Genomic DNA, 17,346 nt, shown 5'->3' on the forward strand with positions numbered 1-17,346 from the left:
ACACTGAACATGCCTGCCCCAAGTATGTGACTGTACAGTTCTCCAGAATCTTCTCTCTTTGGTTGGGTGTGATCCAGTGCAACTAGTACGTCACACAAGGAAGGACAAAAGTCCAGGCAGGGGCTGCATAGATGGCTTATCCATTTGAGAATTTGTTTCTCAGTTGACCTAAAGAGCAATGATGGAATCCACTGACCTCCTCTGGGGAATTGTTTGTTTGGTTTTTTTTTTTTTTTTTTTTTTTTTTTTGGTTTTTCTAGACAGGGTTTCTCTGTGTAGCCCTGGCTGTCCTGGAACTCACTCTGTAGACCAGGCTGGCCTCGAACTCAGAAATCCACCTGCCTCTGCCTCCCAAGTGCTGGGATTAAAGGCGTGAGCCACCACCGCCCGGCCTGCCTCTGGGGAATTGTATGTATGTAGACATACAGCAGGTAAAACACCCATACATATTAAAGAAATAATGCAAAAACAGAAAAAAAAAAACTCTAACCAAATTAAAAAAAAAAAAAAAAAGCAACTACATTGTCCAGGCCAAGAGAACAGAAATCATCATCAGTAGATCAACAACACCAAAACCAAACCAAACAAACAAACAAACAAACAAACAAAAACCCAAGATCTGCCAAAAAGATCTTGGAATTCATGATCTCTGCTGTGCAGTTATAAGTTATGTTACCTTTCAAGGAAACAAGAGGCATACAGTTCTGTGTTTACTGATTTTTTTGATATTCCCTTAGTGAAAAATTTTATTTCTTGGGATGTATTAGAGAAACACTCTTGTGTTTCTCCTGTTTGTTCATCATGAGCATCCATGGAGTAATACATTTTAACACAGCTGAATGTATAACCACAAAGATACAGACAGCATGGATACATTTTTCATCATGAAGTTGGGATCTACAGAGTTTGACACACTATCCACATCAAAAGCCCAATTCTCTGTATAGCTCTGACTGGTTGGGAACTAATAATGAATCCTAAGCCACTTTACACTTGAACACGACCATTCCTACCTGATACTTCTACTGTTACAAGACTGTGAACCACAGATGAATACAGACGGTTCTTATGAGATAAAAATTAGAGATTGCCTTTTTATTCATAAGAATACATTGATTTTGATCAATACCAGCTTAAATTGCCAGAGCCAAAATATACAGTACACAGCCTTAGCAAAACAGCAAATGACAGTAACAGAAAATAATAAATAAATAACAAAACTTCAAATGAAAAGAAAGAAAAACATATACTCAAGGCAAGTAAAACTCTAACCAAAACCAAAACACAATTATTAAGCTAAGCAGTATTCTCTTGCTGTAGATTTTGTAGCACAGACATACAGCCTTTTGCTGGCCTTGGAAATACAGTACAAAGGCAGTCAGCAATGGTAATAATCTCTTCAAGATGAATGTAGGTATGCCCCATTGGGGCGTGGGGTTTGCTGTTGGACAAGTCCTTCCAAGCCAAATCATGAGTCATGTTACAGACAACACCTCAAAGTCTTTAAAATTTGCTTGACTGATCTCCATGAAATTATTGTTGATGATCCATGAGGACAAGCAAAAATTTACATTCTCAGTCTCCTCCTGGATGACCAGCAGATCTTGATGTCCCTCAGCACTTCTCTGAAGCCTTCCAAACATGCACTCTTGCTGGACCAGAGGCTAGACTAAATAAAGGCCTTGTCACATCTAGGAAACCAAAGAAAGAAATAAAATGCAGCCCAAGATTGCCATGGTTATAGGGATAAGATGTAATGGTGGTTCACTTGCTTTGCACACTCAGTGCCCCTGGTGAAGAGTAGTATCTGAGGGAGACCTTGACTGTTCTGTACCCTGTTTGAGCTTCTGGTGGAGTATTTCAGACCTAGCAGAGGAAGAGAAAAAAGCCGGGTGAGGACATGCCATGTCAACTATCCAGCAAACATCAGGCCTATCCAGCAGGACAGTATGACCTTTGAGCTAGGGTCATTTCCTATATCTCCAAAGAAGAAGGGCCAGAGAGCACCTGGGCCTGGAATTTTTCTCAGATTTTATACATGGCTTGCAAGTGAACAGTGAACTACACACTGTGCTGGAGTTAAAATAAAACATCGCTCTCTGCTGAAGCAGTCACACAGCTGATCTGCTGTGTGGAAACTGCATCCGGAGGCATCCTAGAGAGGTCAGGGAATACAGAGCTGCAGGCATCCTAGAGAGATCACAGACCGCAGAGCTGCAGAGCAGGGGACACCATATCCTGAAGCGTCCTAGAGGAGCAACTACACTCAGAGCAGCAAACAACTAGCTGGTCTACTACCATGGAGACACCATATCCTGAGATATCCTAGAAAAGTCACTGTACCCAGAACAGCTGGAGCTCAGGACCATACAGACATCCCGATACCTAGGAGCTCTGACACAACCAAGATAACTGGAAAGGCAGACTCCAGTCAGAACCAGTGAGTGTGAGTAGCACTACAGCTAACCAAATGGTGAAAGGCAAGCGTAAGAATGTAAACAACAGAAACCAAAGTTACTTGGCATCACCAGAACCCAGTTCCCCCACCATAGCAACTCCTGAACACCACACCCCACGGGAAAAAGCAGGACTCAGAATTAAAATCACTTCTAATGATGATGATAGAGGACTTTAAAAAGGACATAAACAACACTCTCAAAGAATTCGAGGAGAGCGCAGGTAAACAGGTAGAAGCCCTTAAAGAAATGTAAGAAAACACAACAAAACAGGTGATGGGATTACACAAAACCATCCAGGATCGAAAAATGGAAGTAGAAACAATAAAGAAATCTCAAAGGGAGACTACCCTGGAGAGAGAAAACCTAGGAAAAAGATCAGGAGTCACAGACGCAAGCATCACCAACAGAATACAAGAGATAGAAGAGAGAATTTCATGCACAGAAGATACCATGGAAAACATAGACACAACGGTCAAAGAAAATGCGGAATGCAAAAAGATCCTAACACAAAACATCCAGGAAATCCAGGACACAATGAGAAGACCAAACCTAAGGATAATAGGTATAGATGAGGGTGAAGACTCCCAACTTAAAGGGCCAACAAATATCTTCAACAAAATTATAGAGGAAAACTTCCCTAACCTAAAGAAAGAGATGTCCTTAAATATACAAGAAGCCTCAGAATCCCAAATAGATTAGACCAAAAAAGAAATACCTCCCATCACACAATAATCAAAGCATCAAATATACAAAACAAAGAGAAGATACTAAAAGCAGTAAGGGAAAAGGCAAAGTAACATATAAAGGCAGACCTATAAGAACTACACTAGATTTCTCACCAGAGACTATAAAAGCCAGAAGACCCCGGACTGATAACATACAAACCTTAAGAGATCACAAATGCCAGCCCAGACTACTATACCCAGCAAAATTCTCAATCACTATTGATGGAGAAACCAAGATATTCCATGACAAAACCAAATTTACACAATATCTTCCCACAAATCCAGCACTTCAAAGAATAACGGATGGAAAACTCCAACAAAAGGAGGGAAACTACAACCAAGAGAGAGCAAGAAAGTAGTGTTCCAACAACCCCAAAAGAAGATCACTACACAAACATAATTCCACCTCTAATAACAAAAATAACAGGAAGCAACAATCATTTTCCTTAATATCTCTTAATATCAATGGACTCAATTCACCAATAAAAAGACACAGACTATCAGACTGGATACATAAACAGGACCCAACATTTTGCTGCATAACGTAACTCTATGACAAAGATAGACACTACCTCAGAGTAAAAGGTTAGAAAACAATCTTCCAAGCAACTGGTCCCAAGAAACAAGCTGGAATAGCGATTCTAATATCAAATAAAATCAGTTTTCAACCAGAAGTAATAAAAAAAGATAAAGAAGGACACTTCATATTCATCAAAGGAAAGATGTACCAAGAGGAACTCGCAATTCTGAACATCTATGCCCCAAATGCAAGGGCACCCATATACATAAAAGACACTTTACTAAAGCTTAAAGCATACATTGCACCTCACACAATAATAGTGGGAGATTTCAACACCCCACTCTCAGCTAAGGACAGATCATGGAAACAGAAACTAAACGGAGACACAATGAAACTAACAGAAGTTATGAACCAATTGGACTTAACTGACATCTATAGAACATTTCATCCTAAAACAAAAGAATATACCTTTTTCTCAGCACCTCATGGTACCTTCTGCAAAATAGACCATATAATTGGTCACAAAACAGGCCTCAACAGATACAAAAAGATTGAAATAATCCCTTGTACCCTATCAGACTACCATGGACTAAGACTTGTCTTTGACATGGACAAAACAATGGAAAACCCACATACACGTGGAAACTGAATAATGGTCTACTCAATGATAACTTGGTCAAGGAAGAAATACAGAAAGAAATTAAAGACTTTTTAGAATTAAATGAAAATGAGGACACATCATATCAAAACTTGTGGGGCTCCATGAAAGTAGTATTAAGAGGAAACCTCAGAGCTCTAAGTGCCCACAAAAAGAAAATGGAAAGAGCATACATTAACAACTTGACAGCACACCTGAAAGCATTAGAACAAATAGAAGTTAATATACCCAAGAGGAGTAGACAGCAGGAAATCAAACTCAGGGCTGAAACCAACCAAGTTGAAACACAAAGAACTATACAAAATATCAACAAAACCAGGAGCTGGTTCTTTGAGAAAATCAGCAAGATAGACAAACCCTTAGCCAGACTAACCAAAGGGCGCAGAGACAGTATTCAAGTTAATAAAATCAGAACTGAAAAGGGAGACATAACAACAGAAACAGAAGAAATTTAAAAAATCATCAGATTCTACTACAAAGGCCTATACTAAACCAAATTGCAAAATCTGGATGAAATGGATAATTGTTTAGACAGGTACCAGAGAGAAAAATTAAATCAGGAGCAGATAAACCATCTAAACAGTCCTACAAACCCTAAAGATATAGAAGCAGTCATTAAAAATCTCCCCACCAAAAAAAGTCTGGGACCAGATGGTTTTAGTGCAGAATTCCATCAGACCTTCCAGGAAGACCTAATACCAATTCTCTTCAAACTATTCCACAGAATAGAAACAGAAGGCACAATACCCAATTCGTTCTATGAAGCTACAATTATGCTCATACATAAGCCGCAGAAAGATGCAACAAAGAAAGAGAACTACAAACCAATCTCTCTTATGAATATTGATGCAAAAATACTCAGTAAAATTCTCGCAAACTGAATCCAACAACACATCAAAACAATCATCCATCATGATCAAGTTGGCTTTATCCCAGGAATGCAGGAATGGTTCAATATTCAGAAATCTATCAATGTAATCCACTACATAAATAAACTCAAAGAAAAAACCCAACTGATCATCTCACTAGATGTTGAGAAAGCATTTGACAAAATTCAACATCCCTTCATGTTAAAACCCTTGGAAAGAGCAGGAATTCAATGCCCCTACCTAAATATTGTAAAAGCAATATACAGCAAGCCAGGAGCCAACATCAAACTAAATGGAGAGAAACTTGAAGCAATCCCACTAAGCTCAGGGACTAGACAAGGCTGCCCACTCTCACCCTACCTATTCAATATAATACTGGAAGTCCTAGCCAGACAACAAAAGGAAGTGAAAGGAAATACAAATAGGAAAGGAAGAAGTCAAAATTTCACTATTTGCAGATGATATGATAGTATACTTAAATGACCCTAAAACTTCCACCAGAGAACTCCTAAATCTGATAAACAACTTCAGCAAAGTGGCTAGATATAAAACCAACTCAAAAAAATCAGTAGCCTTCGTCTACTCAAGGGATAAACAGGCTGAGAAAGAAATTAGCGAAATGACAGCCTTCACAATAGCCACAAATAATATAAAATATCTTGGAGTGAATCTAATCAAGCAAGTGAAAGATTTGTATGACAAGAACTTCAAATCTCTGAAGAAAAAAAATCGAAAAAGATCTCAGAAAATAGAAAGATCTCCCATGCTCCTTGATTGGCAGGATTAACTTAGTAAAAATGGCCATCCTGACAAGAGCAATCTACAGATTCAATGAAATCCCATGTAAATTCCAAATCAATTTTTCATAGAGATAGAAAGAGCAATTTGCAAATTCATTTGGAATAACAAAAAACCAGGATAGCCAGAACTATTCTCAACAATAAAAGAACTTCTGGAGGAATCACCATCCCTGACCTCAAACTGTACTACAGAGCAAGAGTGATAAAAACTGCATGGTATTGGTACAGAGACAGGCAGGAAGATCAATGGAATGGAATTGAAGATCCAGAAATGAACCCACACACCTATGGTCACTAGATCTTTGACAAGGGAGCTAAAACCATCCAGTGGAAAAAGGACAGCATTTTCAACAAATGGTACTGGTTCAACTGGAGGTCAGCATGTAGAAGAATTCAACTCAATGCCTCCTTATTCCCTTGTACAAAGCTGAAGTCCAAGTGGATAAAGGACCTTTATATCAAACCAGATACACTGAAACTAATAGAAGAGAAGGGGAGGAAGACCCTCAAATACCTAAGCACATGGGGAAAAGTTTCTGAACAGAACACCAATGGCATATGCTATAAGATCAAGAATTGACAAATGGGACCTCATAAAATTGCAAAGCTTCTGTAAGGCAAAGGACACTGTCAATAGGACAAAACAGCAACCAACAGATTGGGAAAAGATCATTACCAATCGTATATCCAATAGAGGGCTAATATCCAAGATATACAAAGAACTCAGGAAATTAAACTCCAGACAACCAAATAACCCTATTAAAAAATGGGCTACAGAGCTAAACAAAGAATTCTCAGGTGAGGAAACTCGAATGGCTCAGAAGCACCATAAGTAATGCTCAACATCCTTAGTCATCAGGGAAATGCAAATCAAAACAACCCTGAGATACCACCTCACACCAGTCAGAATGGCTAAGATCAAAAACTCAGGTGGTAGCAGATGCTGGCGAGGATGTGGAGAAGGAGAAACACTTCTCCATTGTTGGTGGGATTGCAAGATGGTACAACCACTCTAGAAATCAGTCTGGTGGTTCCTCAGAAAATTGGACATAGCATTACCTGAGGATTCAGCTATACCTTTCCTGGGTATATACCCAGAAGATGCTCCAATATATAATAAGGACATATGCTGCAGTATGTTCATAGCAGCCTTATTTGTAATAGCCAGAAGCTGGAAAGAACCCAGATGTCTTTCAACAGAGGAATGAATACAAAAAATATGAGACATTACACAATGGAATATTATTCAGCTATTAAAAATAATCATGCAATGGATATTCCTGGCTGACTACATCTAGAATGAAGTATAATCCAGAAATGGAGGGCACACCTGTGATCCAGATCTTGAAGCTGGAAGACACAGACTTCTGATCTGGATTTTGGCATGGAGATCTTGAAGCAGAGTGGCCAGGAAAAGCTTAGCCCCAGGCAAAGTTGTACATGCTTTTAATTCTAGGAGACAGATGCAATCAGATCTCTGAGTTCATGTCAGCCTTGGACAAAGCAAGTTCTGGTGGTACACACCTTTACTGTGAGCCACACCTTCTGCTGGAGGCCTATATAAGGATAGTGGAAGAAGGAAGACTGACTCTTTGCCTGTTTGCACTTACTTACCAGCACATCTGTTGGAATCTACCTCTTCAGGATTCCAGGTTCTAGAGACGACCAGCTGAAACTACTAGACTTTTGGACTTCCAATTCTGCAGATTGTAAGTCATTACAATTGATTTTCTTAATATATAGAGATATTTCATAAGTTCTGTGACTCTAGAGAACCTTACCTAATATGACTTTTACTGTGGATATGAGAAGTTTCTAATTTATTTATGGAGGCATTTTACTGTGAACTTTGCTCTTAGGACTGCTTTCATTGTGTCTCATAAATGTGCCTCCATTTTCATTGAATTCTAGAAGGTCATTAATTTCTTTATTTCTTCCTTTACCCAGAGATCATTGAATAGAGAATTGTATAGGCTTTCTGGTGTTTCTGTCAGTGTTGTTGAAGTGCAGCCTTCAATCATGGTTGTCTGACAGGATACAAGGTATTTTTTCATTTTTATTGTATCTATTGAGGCTTGCTTTGGGATCAAGAAAATGGTCAATTTTGGAGTAGGATCCCTGAGTTGATGAGAAGAAGGCATATTCCTTTGAGTTTGCCATTGAGCTACATTCACAGTCACTAAAATGGTATAAAGTCTTTGGATTCATTCAAACTACAGAAATCAGCTATCACAAAATAGAGATCAATTGAAAGCATTTGATAAATTTATTTAGCAGCTGCACCTGTTGATACAAGTAATACATGAGCTAACTCTGCCACCACTCCTGAAGTAAATATATTAAATACATACGACAAACAGAAATATACAGTATATAAAAGATAAATTTATATTAATTATCAGATAAATTAATTAACAGATAAATTTATATTAATTATCTTTTCAATTTTTTCAGATTGTAATATAAACTGGAGAACATCACCTGCTAAACTCTGCTACTTAGTCAGGAAAAAGAAGTCATGGCTTCAGTTGCATCAGCCTTGGAAGAGCTGCCTGGTAGGAAGTACCATGCAGAACACAACATGCTTCCAGACATGAACCAAGAACAGGCATGGGCTTGGGCAATGGATAACTTCGAGGCCCTGAGCCATCCCTCCTGCCAGCACCCCTGGTGCTATGGACCTGGGAAACCAAACATAGCCATAGTGATGGATAAAGCTTCATTTGGAGAAGAGAGGGGACAGAAATGCTATAGAGAGTTGCATGTTGAAGAACCAATGGCTGAAATTTCAGAGAGCCTTTGGGGTCCTCAAGAAGTAGGAGCCTCTTTCAGGAGAATGGTTCAATGGGCTCTGAACCAGCCAAAGGATGACAAGGCCCTCAGTGGTGGAGACATGCTTGCTCCAAGTGAATTCTGGAGCCAAGGAAGCTCCCAGAAATGACTAAAAAAGAGGCTTACAGGAGAGAGAAACCTGGAAAGGAAAGACACCTAAGCAATGTGGGGAGCATATGCCCTGAAATCCCTCAATATATTCACTGGGAGGAGCCAGAGAAAAACTGAGGAAGAGCCTCAGGCTGCCTCTGTGGACTTCAGAGCTGGAACTCTGCCCCACATGCCCAGGAGTCTGGAAGTCCCTTTATCTTGTCCTCCTGATGGTTCAATTGATAACTTAAGGAGTTTTTAAAAAATCTATATAGAATCATTGCATTCTGATGGAAAGTGTACAGAATTAAAATCATTCCTCTCTTGTACCTGTGTAATTTTTCAGGGGCAAAGTCAGGATTCGAATCTGGGGCAGGAAGTGGTCACTAATGAAGTCATAGAATTTCCCTTTGCGTGGAATCTCATTAGAAGTGGGATGTGGACACTAACAGGCTTGGTAGGAACAAAAGCGTGGCCCAACCACTAGGGTTTCTTCTATTGTTTTTCAGAAGAGGGCAGAGTGATGTGTGGGTAAAAGTGGGTGGTTGGGAGGAGGTTTTAAGTGATCTGCAGGTTACAGTGACAGGAAAGGAACAATCTGATTTCAGATCCTCTGAATTGGCCACCAGGAGATGAGAGGATATCAGGTCCAGGCAAGAACAAAACACTTCCCTTTAAGCCACGCCCATTTCAGGTGTTTCTGTGTTAGTTTGACTGCCAGATCCAACAAACAGGGTTTATGAATGGGCTCCCAGGAACAGCAAAAGGCCTCTTAAGGTTTATAGCTAAATAAGGATTTCCAGAGCCAGGCAGGCCTGTGCACACCTTTAATCCTAGCACCTTAGGGACAGGCAGGTCTCTGAGTTCAAGATCAGTCTGGTCTGCAGAGTAAATTCCTGGACAGCAAGTCAGACCCTCTTTCAAAAGAAAGTGTTCTTTCCCTGTGGAGTAGATTCGCTGATAAAAATTTCTGGTGGTCAGGTTCATTGATAATCTAAGCACTTGCAAGGGTGTGGGGTGGTGTCTATGTGCAGAGAGACAGTAAAGGTAAGTAGCAAGTCTCAGAACAAGGAACTAAACCCCTTACTTAATAAAATATATTATTGATCTGTTTCCTGATGTAAGCATGCAGGCTTAAGAACATTCCATAGATTCTGTGTAGGGTCGTTTTTAGAAAATCTCTGTCCTGAGAACCCTCAGTGTCAAAGAGTTCTAGAAGCTGCGATACAAACTTCTGATCAATATATTTCTTTGCTATATTGGGCTGGAAATCTGGAGACTCTAAAAATCTTAAGAAAAATTCATAAACAAGCTGCGGATGAGGCCAGGCTGCTTCTAACGTTGGTTCATCTTTTTCTAGGTCGAATTCCGTTCCCGTAGGATTGGAGGAGGTTGGCAAGGTTTGAAACTTAGTAACTGCCAACATGTGGATGGGCTTCGTGATCGCATTCTGGTTGTGGGTGATTTACTCCACTATCTTGATTAGAGCAGCGCAGCTGGATTTACTTCCTTCCATTTCAGGTCATTCAGTGGGTCAGAAGCAAAGTCAAAGAGGACACAACACTGACGTAGCTTCTGGATAAAAAGCTTCTCTTGACCCGCAGGAGGAACATCTTGTAAAGATGGGAGTTTTTGCAGTTCTCTCTTATTGCTGGCATTAAACCATGAAGAGTTCTGCCATTTGTCTGTCTTCACAGGGACTACGATTGGCTGAGGGACAGGTACTTTTAGTACATGTCGTAGACTGGACAGCTGCGAAGCTGTTTTTCTTGCTGGCTATCTCTGCTTCTGCTGTACCGTGTCCTTTTGAACCTTTCCCACTTTTCACCAGTTTTGGTGGTTCTTTCTCCTTCTTGTTTTTATTCGGCATGGCTGTTGCAGGCCTCTGCTGCAGCCCCTGCAGCCGCCCACCACCACTGCTGCTGCAGCAGCAGAAATGCTCCTGGCTCGGTCATCCTGCCATCCCGTCTGCCAATGCCACAGCCCGGGGACTGAGTTGCTTGTCTGCTCTCGCTTCCCCTTTTCCAGGCTCCCCTTCCAATTTCCTGACCTTGCATTTCTCCAATTTTTCCTTTTCTAAAATTTCTTTCTCAGAACTGGAGCTAGTCTCTGCCTCATGCAAGGGTTTCTTAGCTGCATCATCCTGTGCCACTACGTGTGGGGAGGAACTCCTAGTCCCAATGGCCCAATCAAAACAATCAAGTTCATGTAGTGCTACTTACATTCAGTTTGATCCTATTGATTCTTGGGCACCTCCCTCGTCCCAGGCCATGTATCATCCTTCTCAGCTCTGTCAGGTGCAGATTTCATTCATTTTCATGGACACCTAACCATCTCTCCTGTCCTTCCCTACACAGGATCCTGAATCTCCCATTCTCCTACCCATCCTTCCTCCCTTCCAGTTCTCTTCCTCCACGTGTCTAATATGACTATTTTATTTCCCCTTCTAAGTGAGATTCAAGCTTCCTTCCTTGGGCCTTCCTCCTTGTTTAGCTTCTTTGGGTCTATAGAGTATAATATGATACATTTATTTTATGGCTAATATCCACTTATAAGTGAGTACTTGCAGTGAATGTCCTTTGGGGACTGAGTTGTCTCACTCAGCCTGATATTCTCAAATTCCATTCATTTGCCTGAAAAATTCATTGTGTCTTGGTTTTTAATAGCTGAATAGTATTCTATTCTGTACGTGTTCCAGATTGTCTTTATCTTTTTCAGGTGACAAACATCTAAGTTGTTTTCAGTTTCTGGCTATTACAAATAAAGCTGCTATGAACATAACTGAGCAAGTGTCTTTGTGAGATGTTGGAGCATCCTTTGTGTGTTTTCCCAGCAGTAATAGAGCTGAGTCTTGAGGTGGAACTATTCCCAGTTTTCTGAGAAAATGCCAAATTGATTTCCAACACTTGCATTCCCACCAGCAATGGAGGAGTATTCTCCTTGCTCCACATCTTGCAAGCATCTGCTCTCTCTTCAGTATTAGATCTTAGCCATACTGATGGATGTAAAATGGAAAATCAGAGTGTTTTGATTTGTATTCTTATGACTAAGAAATTTGAAAATTTTAAAAGGATTTTCTCAGCCATTTGAGATTCCTCAGTTAAGAATTCTCTGTTTAGTTCTATACCCCAGTTTTATGATTGGATTCTTTGTGTTCTTGTTGTCTAGCTTCTTGAGATCTTGGTAGATTTTTGATATTAGCCTTATTTAGATGAAGGGTTGGTGAAGATCCTTTCCCAGTCTGTGGGCTGCGGATTTGTCCTATTGACAGTGTCCTTTACCTTACAAAAGCTTTTCATGAGGTCCCTTTTATCAGATGTTCATCTAAGAGCCATTGGTTTTCTGTTCAGGGACTTGTAACCAGTACCAATGTATTCAATGGTATTTCCTAGTTTGTCTTCTATGAGATTTAATACATCCAATTTTATATTGAGGTCCTTAGTCTACTTAGATTTTAGTTTTGTGCAGGGTGATAAGTATGGATCCATTTTCATTATTCTACATATAGACATCCAAGTTAGTCCACCACCATTTGAATAAGCTTTCATTTTTCCATTGTATGGTTCTGGCTTCTTTATCAAATATCAAGTGTCCATAGCGGTGTGTGTGTGTTTATTTCTGGGTCTTTGATTCAATTCCATTGATGAATGTGTCTGTTTCTGTACAAATACCATGCAGATTTTTATGACTATTACTCTGTAGTACAGATTGAGGTCAGGGAGAGTGGTTTCTCCCAATGTTCTTTAATTGTTATGGACTGTTTCGGCTCTCCTGGGTTTTTTGTTTTTCCATATGAAGTTGACAATTTCTCTTTCAAGGTCTGTAAAAAAATTGTTTTGGAATTCCATTGGGATTACATTGAATCTATAGATTGCTTTTGGTAAGATGGCCAGTTTCACTATGTGAATACTATCTATCCAAGAGCATGAGAGATCTTTCCATCTTCTGACATCTTCTTCAACTTCTTTCTTTAGGGATTGAAGGTCTTGTCATACAAATTTTTTACTTCCATGGTTAGAGCTACATCAAGATATTTCTTTCTAGGCCCATTGATCAGGAGGGCTACCGACTTCTTTGAGTAAATTTTGTATCCAGACACTTTGCTGAAGTTATTAGTGCCTATAGGATTTCTCTGTTCAAATTTTTGGGGTTGATTATGTACACTGTCATATCCTGAAAAATTGGTAATACTTTTGTGGAGAAGAAATCTCACTGGCCGGGGTGGGGGTGGGGAGTCCAGCGGCAGGGTCTTGGCGGCGGGCTTCCCACCCTGCCCAGAAGGTCTCACATTCACTCAGCTGTAGGCGGGTGGGCCAGTGGCTGCATCGGCAAGGTTCCAGGGTTCCAAAAGCTGGGAATCTGGCAGAGAGACCATGCAACACGTGGACTCTGGTTTTCCAAAGTTTTATTGTTCATGGCATGGTAAATGGATGTAGGTGGCATGCGCTTTCCCCCCAAAAGCCAGGGGAGATTAATTTTATAGGGAGGGGGGAAGGGAAGGGAATAACTTAATTAGCTACACCCCTGGCCTTTTGATAATTCATTAATATTTAAATCTCTGGAGGTGGAGACTTGTTAATCATGCCCTCTACCTATGTCCTACGTGACTGAAGTTGGCAGGTTAAATAGAGTTACCTAGTCTAAGGCCCAACATACTTTGACTTCTTCCTTTCTTATTTGTATTCTCTTGATCAACTTTTGTTGTCTTATTGCTCTGGCTAGAACTTCAGGTACTACACTGAATACATCAGGACAGAGTGGGCAACCTTGTCTTATCCCTGAATGTATGGAAATACTTAAATTTCTCTCCATTTATCTTTAAAATGAAGGGGTATCATATATTATCAAACATTTTTCTCAGTATCTAATGAGATAATTATATGATGACTTTCTTTCAGTTTTTTTATATGGTGGATTACTTTGATGGATTTTCTTATGTTGTATCATCCCTGCATCCCGGAAAGGAAGCCTACTTTATCTTGATGAATGATTTCTTTGATATGTTCCTGAATTGGGTTTGTGAGAATTTTATTGAGTATTTTTGAATTGTTGTGCCAGGGAAATGTGAGTGATTGCCCAAAACACACAGAGGAGCCAATCTGATGCAACTCACAGCCAAGTTTTTATTCAATACAAGCTAGCTTGCCCCCCCCCCCCAACAATGGCACAACCATCACACAGGACATTTTGGGGGTGAAGGAGCCCCAAATGTGTACGAGGGCAGGGCTTTATAGTAAGAAGCAAGCAGGGAATTTGTGTGCAAGCATCTAATTTGAAAGCTCCTGTGACCTTTAACATAACTGATTGCTGCTGGGAATCATATGGTAAACTTAACTTCTGTTCCCTTCTGCAATGGCTATTCCTGGCTGACTACATCTAGAATGAAGTATAATCCAGAAATGAAGGGCACACCTGTGATCCAGATCTTGAAGCTGGAAGACACAGACTTCTGATCTGGATTTTGGCATGGAGATCTTGAAGCAGAGTAGCCAGGAAAAGCTTAGCCCCTGGAAAAGTAGTATTTGCTTTTAATCCTAGGAGACAGATGCAATCAGATCTCTGAGCTCAAGGCCAGCATGGGTGACAGAAAGGAAGTTCTGGTGGTACACATCTTTACTGTGAGCCACATCTTTTGCTGGATGCCTATATAAGGATAGTGGAAGAAGGAAGACTGATTCTTTGCTTGCTTGCACTTACTGGCCAGCACATCTGTTGGAATCTACCTCTTCAAGATTCCAGGTTCTAGAGACGACCAGCTGAAACTATTAGACTTTTTGACTTCCACTTCTCAGTTCCCCAGTATTGGGTCGGTTGGATTACAGTCTGGAAGTCATTACAATTGATTCCCTTAATATACAGAGACATTCCATAAGTTCTGTGAGTCTAGAGGACTCTGCCTAATATGACTTATATATGACTGATATGAGAACTTTCTAATTTCTAATTTCTTTATAGAGGCATTGTACTATAAAACTTTGTACTATAAAAACTTTGCTCTTAGGACTGCTTTCATTGTGTCTCATAAATGTGCCTTCATTTTCATTGAATTCTAGAAAGTCGTTAATTTCTTTATTTCTTCCTTTACCCAGAGATCATTGAATAGTGAGTTGTGTAGGCTTTCTGGTGTTTCTGTTGTTGTTGGAGTGCAGCTTTCATCCATGGTTGTCTGACAAGATACAAGGTGTTATTTCATTTTTATTGTATCTATTGAGGCTCGCTTTGGGATCAAGAAAATAGTTCAATTTTGGAGAAGGATTCATGAGTTGATGAGAAGAAGCTATATTCCTTTGAGTTTGCCATTGAGCTACATTCACAGTCACTAAAATTGCATTCTGTCTTTGGATACTCTCAAAACAGAGAAATCAACTATCATAAAATAGAGATCAATTGAAAGTATTTGATAGTTTATTTAGCAGCTGCACCTGTTGATACAAGTAATAAATGAGCTAAATTGGCCACCATCCTGAAGTAAATATATTAAATACATATTACCAGGAGAAATATATAGTATATAAAATAATGAATAAATATATATTAATTATCATTTCAATTTTTTCAGATTGTAATATAATCTGGTGAACATGAGCTGCTAAACTCTTCCACTTGGTCAGGAAAAAGAAGTCATGGCTTCGGTTGCATCCTTCTTGGAAGACCTGCGTGTCAGGAAGTACTACACAGAGCCCAACATGCTTCCAGACATGAACCAAGAACAGGCATGGGCCTAGGTAATGGATAATTTTGAGGTCCTGAGCCATCCCTCCTGCCAGCACCCCCAATGCTGGGGACCTGGGAAACCCAACATAGCCACAGTGATGGATAAAGCTGCATTTGGAGAAGAGAGGGGACAGAAATGCTATAGAGAGTCACACATTGAAGATCCAATGGCTGAAATTTCAGAGAACCTTTGGGGTCCTCACGAAGTAGGAGCCACTCCCAGGAGAGGGGTTCGGTGGGTTCTGAACCAGCCAAAAGATGACAGAACCATCAGGGGTGGAGACATGCTTGCCCCAAGTGAAATCTGAAGCCAAGTGGGCTCCCAGAAATGACTAAAAACAGAGGCTTACATGAGACAGGAACCTGGAAAGAAAAGACATCCAAGCAAGGTGGAGAGCATACACCTTGAAATCCTTCAATATTCTCACTACGAGAAGCCAGAGCAAAATTGAGGAAGAGCCTCTTAGTGCCTCTGTGGACTTTAGACCTGGGACTCTGCCCCACATGTTTAGGAGCCTGGAAGTATCTTCATTTTGTCCTTCTGACTGTTCAATTGATATGTTATGGAATTTTCCTAAATCTATGTAGAATTACTGCATTCTAATGGAAAATGTACATAATTAAAAGTCTTTTCTTTCCATCACATTCCTGTGAAATTGTTTTTTAGGGGAAAAATCAGCATTTGAATCTGGGATAGGAAGTGGTCAGTAATCAAGTCAGAGGAATTTCCCTGTGAGTGGAGTTTCATTAGAAGTGGGATGTGAACACTAACAGGCTTGGTAGGACAAAAGAGTGGCCCACCCACTAGGATTTCTTATATTGTAGTTGGGCTTTGGGGAAGCCTATAGGTCATCTGCAGGTTACAATCACAAGAAAGGAGCAATTTGATTTCAGATCCTCTAAATTGACCAGCAGGGGATGAGAGGATATCAGTTCCAGGAAATAACAAAACACTTCCCTTTAAGCCATGCCTGGTTCAGATGTTACTGTGCAAGCTTGACTGCCAGACCCAACAAATGGGATTGATGGATGGCATCCGAGGAACAGCAAAAGGCCTTTAAAGCTTATAATTAAATAAGGATTTCCAGAGCCAGGCAGGCCTGTGCACACCTTTAATCCTAGCACCTTAGAGGCAGGCAGATCTCTGAGTTCAAGGTCAGTCTGGTCAGCAGAGTAAATTCCTAGACAGCAAAGACTGCATAGTGAGACCCTCTCTGCAAAGAGAATTATCCTTTCCCTGTCAGGTAGAGAGATTCAATGATAAAAATTTCAGGTGGTCAGGTTCATTGATAATCTAAGCACTTGCAAGAGTGTGGGGTGGTGTCTGTGTGCAGAGAGAAGGTGAAGACAAGTAGCAACTCTCAGAACAAGGAACTAAATCCCTTAATAGACTTTAGAGGAAAGTCTCTGGGATGGGCAGATTAGTGAAGGAATTGGACACAGTGTAAAGCAGCACCTGAGACAGCTGATCCTATTGTCCCACTCTAGGACATCCCTGAGTTCCACATCCATAGGAGTGAAACAGCTTAGGGAAGTTGTCAGATAGGATGTAGGCATGGCTAATCCCTCTACAACAGCAGTCTCTGGGGTTTGACAGGTCAGAGATGCCTGACTTAGAAGGGGATCAGAAATCCAAGGACTATGGTTGCTCAGATGAGATCTGCATCCCTTGGTTTTAG

At 40.4% G+C, this 17,346-nt stretch overlaps 2 pseudogenes; one reads left to right on the top strand and one right to left on the bottom strand.

Annotated features, from left to right (window-relative positions):
- LOC117723848 (serine/threonine-protein phosphatase 2A 56 kDa regulatory subunit gamma isoform-like) overlaps positions 1–17,346 on the top strand; it is a 691,904-nt pseudogene that overhangs the window by 379,744 nt on the left and 294,814 nt on the right.
- Positions 10,041–10,823, bottom strand: LOC143435071 (serine/threonine-protein phosphatase 2A 56 kDa regulatory subunit delta isoform pseudogene; annotated as a pseudogene).

This window comes from Arvicanthis niloticus, chromosome 19, assembly GCF_011762505.2.
Source record: "Arvicanthis niloticus isolate mArvNil1 chromosome 19, mArvNil1.pat.X, whole genome shotgun sequence".
In the NCBI taxonomy this organism is placed as follows: Eukaryota; Metazoa; Chordata; class Mammalia; order Rodentia; family Muridae; genus Arvicanthis; species Arvicanthis niloticus.